Raw genomic sequence first — 18,951 nt, 5'->3', positions numbered from 1 at the left:
TCTGATGCTTGCCAGGATGCCAGTACTTAACATTCCAAACAAGACAAACAAACTATAAACTTTTGTTTGGGTCTCGGTTCAGTGGGTCATTACACTGAGAGCAATCACTGTTTAAACACAGCGGCTGAACGGAATGAGAAAATAACCCATAAAGCTACAGAGTCAACAACAGAGAGGCAGATGTGGCTGCGTATCCATTGTCTGTTTGACAAAAACAGCAATAACGAGCGTCATTGTAAACAATAACAGAACAAGAATACAGAGGAGTGAAACTCGCCCACAGGAGCTTTAGTGACTAAATAAACATGAGAGATGGCAAAAGATGAGAAACCATCTACAACTGGGAGACGCTTGGAGGGATCTGTGTGTGTGTGTGTGTGTGTGTGTGTGTGTGTGTGTGTGTGTGTGTGTGTGTGTGTGTGTGTGTGTGTGTGTGTGTGTGTGTGTGTGCATACGCATTTATGCAGCATCTCACGTCTACTGTACTGTGTGTATTTGTTTATGCACACATGTATCCACAACCTGAATTTCTCCTATATAAATTCCGTTCTGCACAAGGTCAGAGGACAAAAGCCACCAAGTACGAGCAAAAGCGTTGCTCACAGCTCTGCACGGTGGCACTCAGCATTAGCATGTGAATACAGCATCAGGGTGTTGTAATTACTTTCAAATATGTGACTGTGCTGTGAATGGATTTTTCTGTAACCTTTTAGATAGAAAGCACCTCATTAGAAAATAACTTAGTATTCAATTTGGCGTTTTTAATAGCTGCCACATACATTCAGATTCAGTAGTGGATGGTGATGTGTGAGGAATTCATTTTTATTCATTTTTTATGCAGTTGTGTGCAGTAACAAAAGCACGAGTAATTGTGCAATATAAACATGAACAAGAAATTTATTAACTTATAGATATGAGTGTGTCAATCAGTCAATTAAGAAGGGTGCAATACTGGTATTTTTGAGACATTATACGAGGTAAATCAATGTTGTTGTTTTCACTGTATTGTAATCTCCCTTCCTCCTCTCTCTAGCTCTCAATTCAATTCAAAAAGGTTTTATTGGAATGACTGCAATGTACATACAGTAGGTGAGATACAAATAATATGACATTAGTAACATTATAGTCCAAAGACAACAACTATGCCGACATAACATTCAGGTAGCAAGAAGAGGAAGCTGAATGTATCTGACTGATGTCAGCAACAATATGAAAATAATAATCTACTGTTATAGACCTCATAAATGTCTGTTTCTGTGTGTGTGTGTGTGTGTGTGTGTGTGTGTGTGTGTGTGTGTGTGTGTGTGTCTGTCTCTTTCAATGTGTATGTAGTAGGGGTGTGCAGCCATTGCACTATTTGTATTCGGGTTTGGATTCAGGCTTTCAAAAAAAACCTTCGGATTCGTTATTTGGATTCGGGAAGAAACCGGAAATGGGCGCACTAGAGACTTCCACCAAGCTAGCCGGCTAACTTCCGGTTTAGCTCTCGGCTAACTAGAACGGGAATAAAATAATTTAATCATGCGGCTCTTGTAGACTTTCCAAGCGTAATCGGACTGAATGGATCAAATTCTACTGGTGAAACAAGTCGTTTCGCGGGGGTTGTGACACTCAAAAAAAAATGTTATGTCTTTTCCCGTTATTGTCTATGAAAAAAATGCTTTTTATGTTGCTGCAGTGCTGCCTGCTCGTGTTATGTGCTGTTGCTCCTCTGCGATGATGTAAGGGACTGAGCCTGAGGGCTCTCACCAAAACCAAACTGTGGCAGTGTCTCAGAGGGATGTGATCAAAACATGCACCAACATATTTTTTGTTACGTTTTGTTTTAATATCTTGTAAGTGGCTCAGAATCATGCTCAAAAAACGCATCCAAACGTTTATTTTTTCTTTAAAAAAAAGCTCCCGAATAATGAGAAGAAACTTCGGACAGAAAAACTATTCGGGATCAAAGCATTATTTGTGTACTTCTGAATATCGTATTTGGGTTCAGGTACATCCCTAGTATGTAGGTGCCTGCCCTCCCACTCCCTCCTATTTCCCTCTCTGCAATATACATTCTATCTCTTATTCTCTCTCACACTTTCTCTCTCCCTCTCTGTCTTTTCCTCACACACATACGTGCACACACACGCACGCACACACACGCGCGCACACATTTAGTGGGACTAAGGGATTTTATAGTGTTTTTTTTGTTGTTGTTTTTTTGCTGTGCAGCCAGCAATGATATATTGATAAGTTATTGTGCTGACAAGATTGAATGGCCTTTAAGGGAAAGGTGTGACCATCCACTATTGCAAACCTACTATTGAACACTTTTTTTTTCTACTTTTGTGATTCCGAAACCTCAAACTGACGCTGCAAATGAAAGGTTTTGTTCCATCTTATCTGGCCGACGGAATTGAGATTTTGTATGAGTTCATATCAGGAAGACTGGCCGTAAAAGGTTGCTCTTGCTCCGTACCAGCTGCTCTGAAAAGTCAGGCCACCCTCTAAAAATGCCAACTCAATAATTTTCAGGGCGCACAAGCACAGTTCAGCTCAGTTGTAGTGGATTAACAGGCACATTGCATATTGTTCTGCTTTGGCAGTTCTCTCTGCCATATTGTGAGTAAACTGTCAGCTGTATGAGCATTTTAGTGGGTTTTCTCCTTGGCACTAGAAACAGCCTGTGGTGAGGAGAACAGGAATTGATGAAAACAGTGGTTATCAGCCAGGAGCAATTCGACTTATCCTGACAAAATGCCATTCTTGCAAATGTTAAACAGTTTTTTAAAGGGCTGCTATTGCATCAGCTGGCTGTAATGAGATTTTCACACCACTAAATATTGTTTATTTTGCCTAAAAAATTGTAAAAAGGCTATTATTGTCTGCTAAGTCCAACAAGTGATTCTGCATTGAAATGTGGGGGGATTTTGCCCTCCCATATTCAGCCTGATTTCCTATGGGATACGCTGCTGCACCTTTAATACGCATCATTAAAATATCTTTCCTGAGCTGCTGGGAATTGCAGCAACTAAGCTCCATAATGATGATTTACATTATGTGCATTGTTTTTAAATATATATTTTGAATTTTGTTACTCCTCGAAATACTCAAGGCTTTCTGCCTCTGCGGCATTGGGTTCCCGAGAATTTCTTCTTTCTCCCCCTCCTCCTCTGGATATTTTCTCCTCTCTGCTCATCTTGTCTGTATCGCCGTCTCCCTTCCCCTTTCATCCTTCTCTTTGGTGGACTTCTCTCTTCCCCCCTCATCCTTGTCTCTTGCCTTGTCATGAGGACATCTCTCTTTCTCTTCTGTTTCTCTCCTCTCCCAGACTATGAAATTATCCTGGAGTTACAGAAGTTATGGTCAAAACTGTCTGAAGTCCTTACTGCAGTGGCCTAGGTTGGATTTTAGCCCAAGCCCTTTGCTGCATGTGATCCCCTCTCTCTCCTGCCTTTCCTGTCTCTCTCTCTCTACTATCGCAATTATAAACTGCCAAAAGATAATCTTAAAAAAAAAGAAGAACCATAATCTGATGCTACTTGTAAAGTAAATAATTTCTGAAATGGTGTTTGAAAATGTCGTAGACTAGCAGTAGTAGAAGCTTTATTTGACAGTTTATTAAAAAGACAGACAACATGAGAATGCATGCGCTTGATAGGCTACATGGCATTATATTAATGGACAGAACAAATTAACGAGAATAACACAAAAAAAAAAAGTTGGCAAAGGCAACTTACTTCCGTTGTTGTCCTATGTAATGTATGAGAAAATGACTTTGAGGGAATATAGAGCCATAGGGACACCTCTGAAAAAGCTGGACGGTTGTCAATTAGCAAAATTAGCTCTCTCTCTCTCTCTCTGTGTGTGTGTGTCAGAAACAGCAGAGGGAGTATAGGAGTGTGCATGTGTGTATTTAAAAATTTATGCAGCTAATCCACAGTCTTTCATTACTATGGGCCAATCTCATCAAATGCGGCATGGAAAATATTGTTTGCTAGCAGGGCTGTTCAGAATTTAAAAGAGTGCCTGAACCGAGGGGTGAGATTTGTTCGGTTGAGAGTGTGAGACAACCTCAAGACATGAGCGATCTACCTGTTACTATCCTAGCTAATCTTATTATTAGCTATTAGGTATTATTAGCTAATCTTATTATTAATGCAAGCATCTTTTTCACGGCAGCCGTTTTGCCATGAAATGTCAAGGTAAACACAGGTGACATTACTAATGATGTTTCTGCACCATTCATTTCGAGCAGAGACAGGGTCCGGCTGTTTCTTCTGGCTCACTGCAGAGACTCTGATACACTGAAACACAACCTTAATTAACATCATTATTAACACCTGTGTTTACCTCCCATCTCATGTCAAAATGGCTGCTGTGAGTAAGGTTTATCAGCCCAAACAATGACTCTGAGGTCACGTTAGCTGTTAAAGTCTGCTGAACTTGGTCACCCAGAAAGCTTAGGTCAACCCCTCATTATGAAACTGGGTGTAATATGGATGCATGTGGAGCTACAACATCAAACATAATGACATATTCATTGACAATATAGCATGGGGTTTCATTAATAGTAAAGGATCTAGCTAACTTTGCTAGACTCCGGGTAATGGAAATGTCAACCAGTAGATTAATGTTAGACATTTTATCCACATTAGCCACATACTGTCAGTGTAACTCAACACTATGTGCTGCTTTGTGTGACACGTGCCGCTTGTTCCCTGCCACGCCAATTTGCAAAATGGCAAGCAGCCAGTTGTAGTGTGTTGCCTTGCTTTTTAATGGATTAATCCTGTGTCTGGCTGCCATGTGAAGCTTCCTTCAAAGCACTAATTAGTCAGACAAGTGACCAGCGATCAGTATATGCACTATATGTGGTTGCTTTAATGATAAACATGACATCAATTCATTTTACATATGCCAGTTGGAAAGTCTGTTTTTTTTACCTTGTGACCGAAAATTTTAATTCAAAGCCCATACTTGACTTAATTCGATTTGTGATGAGAAATAGAAATGTTTGGAGAATGAAATACTTTTACTTGATGGATGTTGTTTTATATAGACTAGAGTATTTTCAATTCATATTTTTGCTACACATAATGTTTACTCCATGTAACTAGCAGAATGTTTTTTTTTTCTCAACTATAAATATAAAGCCTCTTAGGGAATTATTACAGGAAAATCTTGGCACTATGGGGTTTAAATAGCACCCATCAATCACTGTATTGTCCCTGCTGCTGGCACATCGACTCAAACAGTGGATATGTTGTTTTGAGATTAAATTCATAATTTACTGTCAATTGCACAAAAATGGGCATTAAAAACAAAAAGGATAGTGATAGGCCAATAGCATAACCTACATAGCATTTTGTTAATTGTTAACCAGTGTGAACTGTATTTTCACCGCCAAACATACAAAAGTGGTGGTGCCATCAAGCGCATTTTCCACAGTCCTTTCAACTAGCCTTTTGCACTGAGGAATACAGCGTTTGAGGTATAATTCCTTGAGGGGATTGAACCAATGGCCTTTTTGGTCTCAAAGGGAGTGCTCCACCAGCCCAACTTAAAACTGACTGAAATCTCCAAGGAGCAAAAGTAGGCGCTATACTTTCACTTCAAGGGTAAGATTATTGCTACTGTCACCCTCATAACCTCATCTCATACACAGTGTGTGCCTTTATCACCAGGTCCTAAAGCTGTTATAGATTTGTCCTCCCTCTCCTCCTCCTCCTGTCAATCTCATCAAATGGTCTTTCTTTTCCTTTTGTATTTTATGTCTGTGTTTTTTGTGTTTTTTACTTCTATGGACTTTAACTTTGAAAGCCTTAATCTTCTCTCCTCTTCTCTTTTCTTCTGGTCTCTCCTCTTCTCTTCTCTCTCACCTGTTATGTATTCCCCTTGCTTTCTCTTATCTCTCCTCATGGCTTCTCATTTTCATTTTTATCTCATCATTTTACTCTCCTCGTCATCCCCCGTCCTTTTCCAAGGTGCCTGGAGTTTGAAGTAAACACTTGACATTCTGCATTTATGTATGGCAAACACACACACACACACACACACAAACACGCATGCGCACACTCACACACACACACACACACACAGTGTAGATGTCCTTGACTCATGCCTGTGTGATGTGGGAGTTACATGCCTTCACTATACCTCGATGCATGTTCAAAGAGCCATACTGGGAATGTTCATTGCTGCTGAGGTGAGACTGCGACCAAGAGAACAGCAGCATCATGCCTCTCGCTCTCCTCTGGCAGCTGATTTAAAGCTCACACTTAATGCCACACAGCACCATGTTTCCCCAGGCTAGGATTCAGTTTAGACAGGAATGATGCATTACCGAGGCAAACACTACACACAGACTCAATGCACACATGTGAACACACACACACACATACACGCCCACAACCATGCACAGACACACAACAGATCACTCTGCTCGTACTTATGCTAAGAGCTATTGTGAAAGTGACAAATGGCTGATGTGCCTGGAGGTATAACAAAAAACTGTGTGTGTGTGTGTGTGTGAGATACACTCTCACAAGCACAGTGTTGGAAAATAATGAGGAATGCACAAAATGCGAACTTACTTAATGCATAATTAGCATGTTATTATTATTATAAATTATCATTATTATCATGTGTCATGTGTAATTGCCACTTGTACCTTAAAACTGTCTCTTTTTTTTTTAAGTAGTACAGATTTAATGCATACGGCATATGCAATATGGATGCACTGCCCCTTGGAGGGTGATTATATTTCTCCTGGTTCAAAGCTGGTGAAGGATATTGCCATTAGGGAGCTATATCTCACATTACTCCTGTCATTACATTGTAAATCATTTCAGCTTTGTGTTCTAGAAATTGAAACTGTGGTTTAATAAATGATGGAATAAATCAAATCCTATCTGAGACACATTTTATAAATCTTACCAGCCCATCTCCTGAAACTTTGTGAGCACAATGGTTTCAAAATGCAAATATGTCCTCCATGCAAAAAAAGAAAAAAACAGTGAGAGAAATACATTATATGAAGGAGACATGACTAGAAACAGGGAGTAGTCTTACATTTAAATGCCACAATGAAAGGTGCAGGTGTTGTTTTCATTTTTGGTATTTATGCCTTATTTAGTAGTTACCCAAATTCATAACACAATATTTTTCACAGAAGCCATTTTGGCATTAACTCCAGTAAAGCAAATAATATTTTTTAAGCCAAAGCAGCAGCACTCACTTCATTTGCTCATGCTCTGTGCAAGTTTGGACATCTCTGAAACCGCTTATTTATTTTTTGTGCCACAGCTTCTCTCACTTCCTCACACTGCGGTGTGTTAGGAACTGCTGTTGCACCTGTTGGTAATAGCACTGAGTGATTCCTGTTTTTGTGACTCTGACAGATCCTGTCAGGACACTTTCCAAGATGATATCAACAGGTTCTTGCTCTCTGGCCTCTAGTTTGGAGCAGGTGTAAGGCAGTGCATGCATGAGACTCTGAAAATGCTAGCTAGATCTCGTGTGGATGGACCACCAAAACAGCTTTTTCCAGTTTACCCAGCTTACTGGGGACATGACCTCAGTTGCCCGCCATCCCAGTCCTCCCTGCTCTCCCTGCTTGCAACCTGCTGTGATTGGCACAGTTGTCTGCAGTGTTGAAGCAGTGCCGGGGTGATACAGGCGTCTTACCGCTCTCAGTGGAGTGTGTGAAGCCTGACAACAGTCTTCTCAGAGGCAGAGGCGGGATCAGCAAAGAAAAACACATCATATGCAAAACCATGGCAAGTTGAAGCCAAGTGGACAGGAGAAACACAAATCCCTGTTTCCACTACTTTACAGTAAATGTTACCAAACTCAGTTTTAACTGAGTGTGTGAGTGTGTGGCTTCCACTGACCTGTCAGTGACCCTCAGAAGCTCATATTCCAGTCACATGGAGCAACCTTTTCACTCAGTCAAAGCCCTTCCTCTCTCCATTCCCCCTCTCCGCTTCCTCCTTGCCCTCCTCCTTTTTCTAGCACATTCAAAGCCAAAGTGGCACTTCAGAAACTGCCAGTGAAATCCTGTGTTTGAGGATGAATATTTTACAGAGGAGTTTTTGAAAAGCACAGCTTGCCAAGCATTGCAGTTCTTTTTTCGAGCTATATGAAGCTCATGGAGTATACGGCGGCTGATAAAATTGGCTCACTGGGGAAATAAAGATACAGGACACGGTGATGAGGCAGCCGCAGAGAGATTGCTCTGCCCTGCGTTGCTTTGTAAATTACAGAAATATATGCACAGTTTTCTGAGCAAGCTTTTTTTTCCTCTGGTAGAATGAGGAGTGATAAAAATTTATGTTCGAATAAGCACTAGAGGAAACCGGTCTCTTATTCACCATTTGCTTCTTTAGAAACCAACTGCCAATTTTAAAGCTGAGCTTCATGATGAATGTAATGAGTTGGAAAATTGGGTGTGCTTCAGCAGATTCTTTCACTAGTAATGCCCTGTAGGTTAATTGAAGTCTAGTAGTCAGGACTTTATTATGATGGTTTCATTGCAAGTCTCTGATGCGTGTGATTGCATCAGTTGATCTGGGGATAGTGAGGAACATGCCATGTACACATCTTTTACATACTAGCTTTAAAGTGAGCTGCTACCCACACATTTATTTTCAGATTCACACCCACTAGGGATATTCTGCCCAGCTGGGGCAACAGAAGGTAATAACAGGCATGTCATGTAAGTGTAAGGTGTCGCACGGGGAGGTGGGATAAACACTCACATACACTCACACACAAACATGCATAATACATAACGGTTGAATTCAACAGGGAGTTGGCAAAACAAAGCAGGGTTGATTGCTGTAAATGAGCTGAGAATGAATAGCGGTAAATTAATTTAGTGTCGTGTGTAGTCGAGGGAATTGAATGAGAAGTAGGTACCACCGGAGGAATTTAGTTAAAAGTTGAGAGCAGCAGCAATTAAAATGTCTCTCGCTGCCACTATGGCCCCTTTCTATACCCTTCTTCATCTTCTCTTCTCATTTTGAATTCATCCCTCCAGCTATCTATATACTCCTTCCATCCATCCATCCATCCATCTTTGCAGTTACCTCTGTTTTCACGGTTCTTGATCTCTGTGTTAGTCTGTTCATCAAGTTATCTAGCCCTCCATTCATCACTCACAGATGCACACACACGGGATGCAAAATTGTAGCAGATCAGCATGCGCTTTCTGTGTGCTCAGCACGAATAAATGGCAAGCCAAACCACAGTGTCTCACTCACACACACAGAGACTCACAAATGCACACAAATACAGTCAAGTCTTGTAAAAAGTGCAGTAGAAACCAAGGAGTGAAGAGGGATGAGGAGGAGAACTCACAGAGAGAGAGAGAGAGAGAGACAGAAACAGGCAGACTGAGACACACTTTGATTATAATATCAAAATGCATGGAGCAGATATTGTGTGGGACCTTAAAATTTTTCATTTAATTTCAGCATCAAATCATCGTTAGTCCTTTACCACTGAAATCCAGCCAGCCCATTAGAATTATGCTCGTGTGTGTCTGTGTAAACACGGAGTCAGTACCAGCTGTCACGCGATACCTGTACGGAGGAGAGAACGAACAGCAGGCACAGATGGCTGGTGGGGGTAGAGGGCACCATGCCGCACAGCAAGACACATACACACACACACTTACACACGGAAGGATACATGCATACACGTGCACACACAAGCAGGGATATGCACCTGTGCACATGCACACTTCTCACAGAGCCAGATTCAGACCTTGACATGAGCTTTGTACCCCTTGAACCCTTTTCTGCAGAATCTATCCTCAGTGTTTCAATATGCATGAGGATGCATGAATGTTAAATGTTGTTTATTGCATGTTTTATTGTTGATTTATTGTTGCTCTAAAAGTTTATCACTGGTGCTTTGTTGTTTATCATATGTTTTGCTACTGATCTTTTATGATGCAAGCTGACCTTCCGTGCCGTGAGTGGCACTAACAATAACAATATTGTTATCATTATTAAATTGTCATAATCATTAAAATTATTAAATCAAGGCATGTCCACTTCCAGACAGTGATCTGGTCTGTGAAAGAATTCTGACTTCTTCTAAAATCCGTGTGCTCCTTACCCGCCCAAAACCCCACACTGTCTTTTGCAATCGCATCAGTTCTCTTATGCAAAGCATGAAATTTGCATTCTAATAAACTGCATGTTAATAAGCCGCCAATACAGCAAATAGGACATGAACCGCTGGCACAAAAACACATGAACTGAGTTACAAAAACAAGACGAAACTTACTCCCATAAACATGAAGACACATAGATGAATGAGAGACTGCGGGATTTCCAAACATCATCAGTGCTATCGACTGGAAATAAAGCAGATGCCAGTAAGAAATTTGTCTTTTTAAAATCAAAGTTACATTTGGAATAGACAAGGGTATTTATATCTGAGGCAGAGAGAGACACAATAAAGAACAAGAAAATGAAAACAAAAACAGGACCATGGCCTCATCCACGGAGACGAGAGATAGACCTCACCTGGGATCTGTTGGGATTAGGGATTATCTCACCTTGGAATTTCTGCATGTTGCCGTTATGGCAGTTTTTGGACTTCCAACTTCAGTTTGCTCTATTAGCATAACTTATTAAAATGATGTATTCCCATAGACAGATGGATACTGATGTTTTTGTTTATTTGTTTGTTTGTTTTTACTCAACCAGACTTTGCAGGTCCTCCTTTCTTTTTTCTTTTTTTTTCTTTTTTTTTTTTTACCAAACTGCACTAAATGCTTTGTGGAAACTACACAAATTCCAGCTCCCAGTTATAATTATCATAATAATTAATTATCCCGGATTATTTTCTCCTGAAGCTGTTAAACCATTTAATCAAAGTGTGCCCGTGTTAATTCCACAAGCCAATGACTCAGGGTGAGATTCAGTGAACTAATTAGACTTTTCTGTTTTGTAATGTGATCTTTCGTTTGACTCGGATGTATTATTTAACACTGCAAAGATTACAGTGCCATTCTGCCATTGTTTGAACTTGTTCTATTTTCATCTTCTGACAGACAGAGAGGATGAGAATCAGAACTGCTTCAGTCTGAGTACAGTAATTATGCAAGGATTTGTCTCACTGACATTGATGGGAAAACATCCTGACAACCTCCCAGTTTTACAGTGAACACTTACTCATATGGCTCAAGGATAGGAGGACCTCACACACAAAAGGCACTAAAAAGCACTAAAAGCACTAAACTCTCAATATCAGTCTATGCATACATTTAGTACTGACAAAAGAGAAAGGCAGAGAGAGACATGAAGATGGACGTTTGCTCACATTCACTCACTCATCCAGTCATCCTCAGGTAGAGTTGTTCTTGTGCTCTGACCTCTGACACAGCGCCTTCTCTTCATTATACAGAAGCATGCGCTCTCAAATTCAAAACAGTGGCAGATTCAAAGGTGCCCTGGCCTCGGTGAAAAAGTGCATACATCTGAATATGAAATGACCTCATATCTCAATGTCACACATTAGCGCCAACAAATACACAGTGCTGTGTCTCTCTCTCCCTCCCTTCTGCAGAGTTCCCCAACTGTTATCCATTAGAGGTGCAGTGTCAGAGCCTGCAATATCACAAAGCATCATGGCTCTGTAAGGTCCTTCTAACCCTGTTGTCGCTGCTGCCATCAACGGCTGAATTTACTGTGAGGCGGTGAACCTCAAAGGTCTTCCATCTTTCTGCTGATTCTTTTATTTCTTTACTCATTTATGTATTTATTTTTGATCCAGTTAAGGCCTTATAGGCTTCCTCCTGACACATCAAATCCCTCGCTCTCCTCTGAAAACATGTGATCTCAAAAAGGGATCTGTGATAAGCTTCGCCACTCACAGTTCATTCACAGTTCTTCTCTTAGAGGAATGAAGGACACTTACAGAGTCATCAAAATACTGTACACTGAATTTATCACCGCCTTCTACTTGCACAAACTAAAATACACAATTTATGTTGTACAGTGAGCACGTAAATAAATAAATAAGCAAAGGCACTTTCACACTTATTTTCATCTCGGGGTGTCCTTTGGTTAAGTGCACAAGCAGAGTGTACAAGAAACTTTTGTTCCCGGGGGAAATTTAATCCTGCCTTGGACCAGGGTTGAAATTATTCAACCTGGGAAGAGGTGATTTCCCCGGAGCAAAAAATATAGTGTGAAAACAACAGCCCATCCTGCAGCATTCAGAAGATCAGGTTGCAACACCTGATGCTACCATAATAACAGATAAACTGGTAATATTCTCCCGGGGTTAAGTCCAGATGTACAGCCAGTGTCTTGCTCAAGGGCAACAGCAGGGGCATTTACCTAAGATGAGTTTTGATAGCGGGAGTTAAAACCATGCAAACGTCAGGAGAACATGCAAACTTCACCCAGAAAGGACCTGAACCCACTGGGGTTCGAACCCAAGACCATCTTCCTGTGAAGGTAACATGTCATCTACATTTGAGAAACTATTTAAAAAACATGTCTCTTCCACCCAGGTTTAAAATGTGTGTGAGAGCACATTTTCTGACCCCAGTGTGAGCAATTAAAACAAATGTGAAAAGAAACAGGGGTGAACTAGCGGCTGAGTCACCCCGGGGTTACACCTAAGGTGAGATGTCTTAGTGTGAAAGCGCCTTTAGCATATAAATCCTTTTTTTTATATAGCACCTTTAAAAGACATGGTTACAAAGTACTTTATAGAAACAAAAGAGTAGCAAAAGAAAGATTCAAGGCAACTTTATCAGTCCCTTAGAGGGCAGTTGCATATGACAGGTAGCAGCAACATAAAACATAACATATACAGTACACATAAAAATATTAAAGTACGGGGAGAAGTGATGTGTGACATCTGTAACAAATGGCAATAAATATAAATTAATACACCTAAACTGAAAGCAAATGGACAGCAGAGGGAATAAACGACTTTGAATAGCAATTGCAATAGCAAGCAGGCAGGGCACAAATATGCACTAAAGAGCACCATTTTCTTTGTTCAATTCCTACAAGGTTAGAGCACATTAATAATAGACCATATATATATAACCATATATTATTACTGGGCAATATGTTGATTATATCGATATTGTAGTCTAAGACTTGAAAGGCTGCATCACAAATAAAGGGATGCAATTTTCTTAAATTATTAGAGAGTTCTATCCTCAACCTGATTGGAAATCATATCCACATTATTCATGATTATTTATCAAAAATCTCATTGTGTAAATATTTTTGACCACACCAATAGTCATCCCTACAATATCACCACAATATCAAAATTGAGGTGTTCGGTCAAAAATGTTCAGATATTTGATTTTATCCATGTCATCCCGCCCTGCTTAATTGTAAAATAGGCAACCCTAATTTAAGCTGGCCCACCACATACTGCAACTTCAATCTTTGAGACTAAATAAACTCTGCTCTGCTGTTTCACGTTCCTGCCATGGCTACTCATGTGTTCATGCACCGGCACAAAATTCTACAAGAGTGAGTGTGAAGGGGGGGAAGATGGTTCCCAGCTCCTCGGACCAGAGTTTCAAGAGTCAAAAGAGTTTTATTTGTCACACACACACACTGGGTGTACAGTGAAATACAGGCAACAAAACCTGTGCAAACAACAATGACCATGACCAACACTAAAAGCACGGTCCTTCTAGGTCATGGTTGCCTTGGCTGTGCACCTTTTAGTGTGCAGGTCCTGCAGAGAGGCAATGCTGCGCTCAGCCAAACACACAACTCTCTGTACGGCTGAGTAGTCCTGTTTGGCTCTTGTCATACAGTACCAGGTGGTGATGCAGGATGCTGCCAGTATGCTTTCAACAGAACCATGGTAGAAGGTCTTCAGGACCCTCATACATTTTGAAGCACTCAACCCTCTCCGCTAAGAGCCATCAACCCTCATGGGAGTGAACGTCACCTGTTGCCTCTCCTTCTCCCTGCTGAAATCCACATCCTACATGTGTCTTACATGTGTTACATGTGTCTTTTCGGTGTGACTTCTGTCATTAGATGCACCAGATGGGAACTTGGCTGTTTCCGAATATGTGTGTCCAGACTTGACACTTCAATGCAACCTGCCTGACTCCTGTGTGGATATATTCCACTTTATGTATTGATTAATTGTTGCAATTGGATTGCGCCCACATGCTGTCCACTTACTGAGATCTGAACTCAAAGAGAGCCAGGTATGTGGTCTAGCTGATCAGATCCAAATGCAAGTAAGATCTGATCTCAGAGCATACAGAATTGACAGTTAATTCATCCAGGCATAATTGGATGACAAAGTCGCATTGAAAAGCCAAGTGTAACCATAGCTATAGTGACAGGTCAGCCACCTCTTTGAGAGAGGCGAAGTTTGAGCTGTACCTGGCTACACGATCATGTGTGTACAGTGAATACAGCAGGGGACTGAGGACACACCCCCAGGGAGGGCTGGTGTTCAGGATAATGGAGCTGGAGATGTGCCTGACAACCTGGGGCCTAGCAGACAGAAAGTCCATGATCCAGGCACACAGGGAGGGACTCAAATTCAGATCAGCTAACTTGACTGTGAGTCTGGTGGGATTATGCTGTGAAAAGCTGAGCTTCAGTCTATAAACAGTATTCTCACATACTCTAGCCCCCTGCCATGCTGTCAAGGTGGGAGAGGGTGATGAATAGTATCTGGGAGACAGCATCATCCATAGAGCTGTTTGCCTAGCACACAAACAAGTTACTGGGAAGAGAGGAGCAGAAATAATCCTTAATCAGTGTCGCAAAGCACTTCGTGATCACTGAGGTGAAGGCTGCAGGGTGATAGTCATTCAGATCAACACCAACAACACCAACCCCCTCAACCCCACCTCCCTCTCATTAGTTAACCACCTAGCCTAAGTGCAAATGACAATAGCTTAAGATATTGAACAATAATATGTTGGCTACTAAATAAGCTGTAACTTCTGTCATCCATAACTGAACGTTTCCCTGCCTATCCATGCAAGTCCATAAGCAAACAAGCAAACCAAATGATAAACTATATGTAACCAGTTAGGTAGCCAAACACAGCTGCCTCAAGCTCTACCTAAATTTTCATGCCATTGACTTTGTTGAGTATTCTCGGCCGTCGCGGCTTGAGCAGTCTGGCAAAAAGAGCTAACCTTGGTTAAGAAACAAGTTTTGCAGGCCTTCCCTGATTTTTTTTTTAATAGTACATATTAAGAGAGGAGACAGAGACAATCAGACAATCGATATATAAATATATAAAATTACATGTTTACAAAGTTGCATGTTTGCAACATTAATATTGCATTCAGTTTGTGCAACTGAAACCTAGGCTTTCTGTGTGTGGGATTGTTTTCATTTTGCGAACAAAGCATGTTTGCTTTGACTAGAGACATAATCCATCAACCTCAGTGCACACACACACACACACACACATTTCATAGAGAGAAATGCTTAAATTTGATCAATGTATACATTGATAGGTGAAGGCCTTGGGCTAGTGGGATTATAAGATTTCAGAGTCAACATGTGCGTATTGAATCTCAGCAGAACATATATACACACATCCACGTATCCAAACAAAGGTGCATATCACACATTGACACACTGCACATACATACATCACACACACTTTATATTGTGTGTGTTCTATCTACACACACATACACAAACAAATACACACACAAACTCTCAAAATAGATAAATATTGCTCATACTATATGTTTAAGAACCCATCAAATCCTTTACTTTCATTCCACCAATCATACTGTGCCATGTTGTCACTTGTTTAGATGTTGGAACTAAAAAAAAAAAAAAAAAAAAAAAAAAAAAAAAATTGGCATTGGAACCACAATGTAGAACACTTGAGAGAATTTTTCACTTTGTGTTCAGTAAAAATGAAAGAAGTTTCTCCCTAAAGGCACAGGAGTATAGACAGATATGGAGAATAGCCTAGGGGAGAGCTTTAAGGGATAAACACACTCAGACATACAGACAAAAACACAAGTGATGAATAAGAGGAAGACTGAAGCTACAGAACTGGAATTTTATTCTATAAATGTATTTATTTATTTATTTTTAATCGGTGTATTTCTTTTGTAGGTCTGGATGCCAAAACAAAACGCTTTAAACCAAAATGAACAATATGACATTACAAAGTGTTTTAAATCTCGTAGAAAATATTTTCAGGCCTATCTACGAATTTGGAATATAGGCTATAGCTGTAGATTAATTAATCTTATGTTACTGATGTCAGTGAGGACAAATATATGCTCGCTCTCTATCTCTCTCTCTGTCTCTCTCCCAGTGTATGTGTGTATGTCTCTTTCTCTCTCTCTCTCTCTCTCTCTCACTCACTCACTCACCCTCTCTCTCTCTCTCTCTCTCTCTCTCTCTCTCTCTCTCTGTGCAAAATTCTAATTACCAATTTGGAGATTTATACATTTGGGCTGAAAATGCCATAAATCATGCAAAATAGAACCAAGCTGCATACATACAGCATAGATTCACGTGAGATCTGAGATTGCAGCGATACATTCCTACACACACACACACACACACACACACACACACACACGCACACGCTCACTCACATAGATGTATCTTCTCCCAGAAGCCCAACTGTTACCTTCTGTTGTTATTGGCTGCAATACAGTCTCACACATAAACATGCTCTCTCTCTCTCTCTCTCTCTCTCTCTCTCTCTCTCTCTCTCTCTCTCTCTCTGTCTCTCTTGCTCACTCGCTCTCTCTCTCTTTTCCTTTATTCTCCTTCTGTACATAACTTCCTCTCTCCCACTACAATCAGGTCATAGTTCCACTAATAGAAGGCATCAAAATACCCGAAGTAACTGTTCACCCTAAGCAGCCATTAAAACACCACAGCACCAGTGCACAACAACAAAGGAAGTGCTGTTCTCCATCTCCTAATTACTGTATAAAGCTCTACATGTTTTCACGTGATGCCTGAATCCATTCGTTTTATTAAAACAGCTGGTTAAAACTCACAAGAACTGCATCCAGAACTAGAGAAATAATCTGTACATTAGGCGTTACTATTCTGTAAATATTTCTTGGAAAGATATTTGGGAAAGAGAGAAGAGTGTTTTTGTGATAGAACTTAATAAAGACTCGGTAGATAAAGCTTACTGTTATTGCTGTTTTTAATTAATGTCCAGACTCAGTCCGTTGAGGTGCATCGACCCCAACTGGAGAAAGAGTTAGGAAAAGTACACACATTCAAAAATTAGGTTGAAAGGTGACTTATTCATACAGTGATGTGTAGGCTATTCTTCTTGTGGCTACGATTTACAGCCTCTAGGAAACTAGGAAACAGAATCCCTTGTTTCAATTGGACCCTGAAAAAAATGAGGAGTTCTATGTATGATGAAGAAATTTTTGAGGTGTGAACAGGATTTTCCACTGAATTAGCAAGATCAGCATATGAAATTGTTCTTGAACATACACCTTCATTTGAGTTTTGAAACACTGTGTTTAATAGGTCAGTTGAAAATTTAAAGGGATTTGTGCATGGATTAAGACATTTCGAGGTGAATTACCCCAATTTTCTTCTTCATTTTGCTTCATTTTAAAAGTAAAAGTTTGGTGTGGTCAGGGGAAATGTAAAACTAAGAACACATTAAGGGTTTTGTGTTAAATGGAAAAATGTTTACCTCCATCAATGAGGACAGGCCTCAGGCAGGGGATTTATGTGGTCGCCCATGTCTGTCCACCCTTCAGCAGGATAACTTCAAAGGTAGGGGACAGATTTGGAAGAAACTTGGTGGGAAAGTTGATCATGGGCCATGGAACTAATAATTAACTTTCTGGGCCAATCTTCCTCAAGGAGGCGTGGCAATGTGTGCCTCTTGGATCAAATGGGGGAGTATTTTCCAAATGCATCCAGATAACAACATGAACCCCCGTGATGAGCTTGGTTATGGGTCAAGGCACCAGTTCCCACCTGTTCACACCAACTGGCCAACAGGGATGGGTCCAGTGACAACAACATTGCCTAAAGTGGACAGGGCTCAGCACAAACGGGGCTGTAATTCCTGGTCTGAACTTGGCAGAGGTCTGCGCTCTCCCGAGCTCTTTCTTATTACATCTGTCGCTCTCCAGCCCCATCATTACTTTTGAATATGCTAAGATGTAACAATTCATAACCTTTAAACAATACATTAAAAATCATGAGCTTTGAACTGAGTTTTTGTTTTTTGATGTCTGAAAAGTAGAGAGCTATTGCTGATGATTTGATTGGATTTTTTGGATTCCCGTCTTCCATTTGCTAAGACACATACAGCTGGCAAGCATGCAACTTCTAAGCTAGTTTTCACTTTTTCACTTGTTTAAATTGGTACATGTACAGCGTTTTAGAGCTGAACTCTGCAATTTGTGTCTCTCAGTAAGAGCTTCAATGTTGTGTTTTTGCTGACGCTTTCAGGCTGCTTGCTTTGTGCTTGGATGTCTTTCGGGGACTTAATAATAGTTTAATATGTCGCTCCACAGCTGATATTTGTGAAGCAGCTGCTATCACAATAATCGTATCACCCAAGGAGACAGTGTTCAAATTGATGCATTCATTCCTCAAGCAGTACGGCTGTGAAGCAGTCTCTGTAGAATTGCTCCACCGTTTCATACAGTTTTTCCAAGAAAGGGTTCAGGAATTCAGGGAATCAACTATGAATTAATTTGCTGTGCAAGACAAAAGTTATGAAAAAATGTAGGAAAAAAAACAGGATAATAATGAGACTTTACAAGAGAGAATGAAACGAGAATAAAATACCCCCCCACGAGTTTTTTATTCCTTTGCCTTTATTTTTGAATGTGTTGGTATGCTGATGGAAGGACACAGAACTCAACAGCATAGATTTACATAACTCACCGAAGGCTTTGTATAGCTTGAAGGCTAACACATGGTTACACCACAGTACATTGACGTCACAAAGCTG

The 18,951-nt window shown here is 40.5% G+C and overlaps 1 long non-coding RNA gene across 1 annotated transcript in view; it reads left to right on the top strand.

Annotated features, from left to right (window-relative positions):
- Window positions 1–18,114, top strand: part of LOC115366993 (uncharacterized) — a 192,106-nt gene extending 173,992 nt beyond the window's left edge. Inside the window, exon 3 of the long non-coding RNA XR_003928878.1 lies at window positions 17,847–18,114. This is a non-coding gene — a long non-coding RNA (uncharacterized LOC115366993). The remainder of the gene's footprint in view (window positions 1–17,846) is intronic.
- The last annotated feature ends 837 nt before the right edge of the window (window positions 18,115–18,951 follow it).

The sequence above is a fragment of the Myripristis murdjan genome, chromosome 1 (genome assembly GCF_902150065.1).
Source record: "Myripristis murdjan chromosome 1, fMyrMur1.1, whole genome shotgun sequence".
Lineage (NCBI taxonomy): Eukaryota > Metazoa > Chordata > Actinopteri > Holocentriformes > Holocentridae > Myripristis > Myripristis murdjan.
Note: the sequence above shows the minus strand (reverse complement) of the source record. Positions and strands in the feature narration are given on the sequence as shown.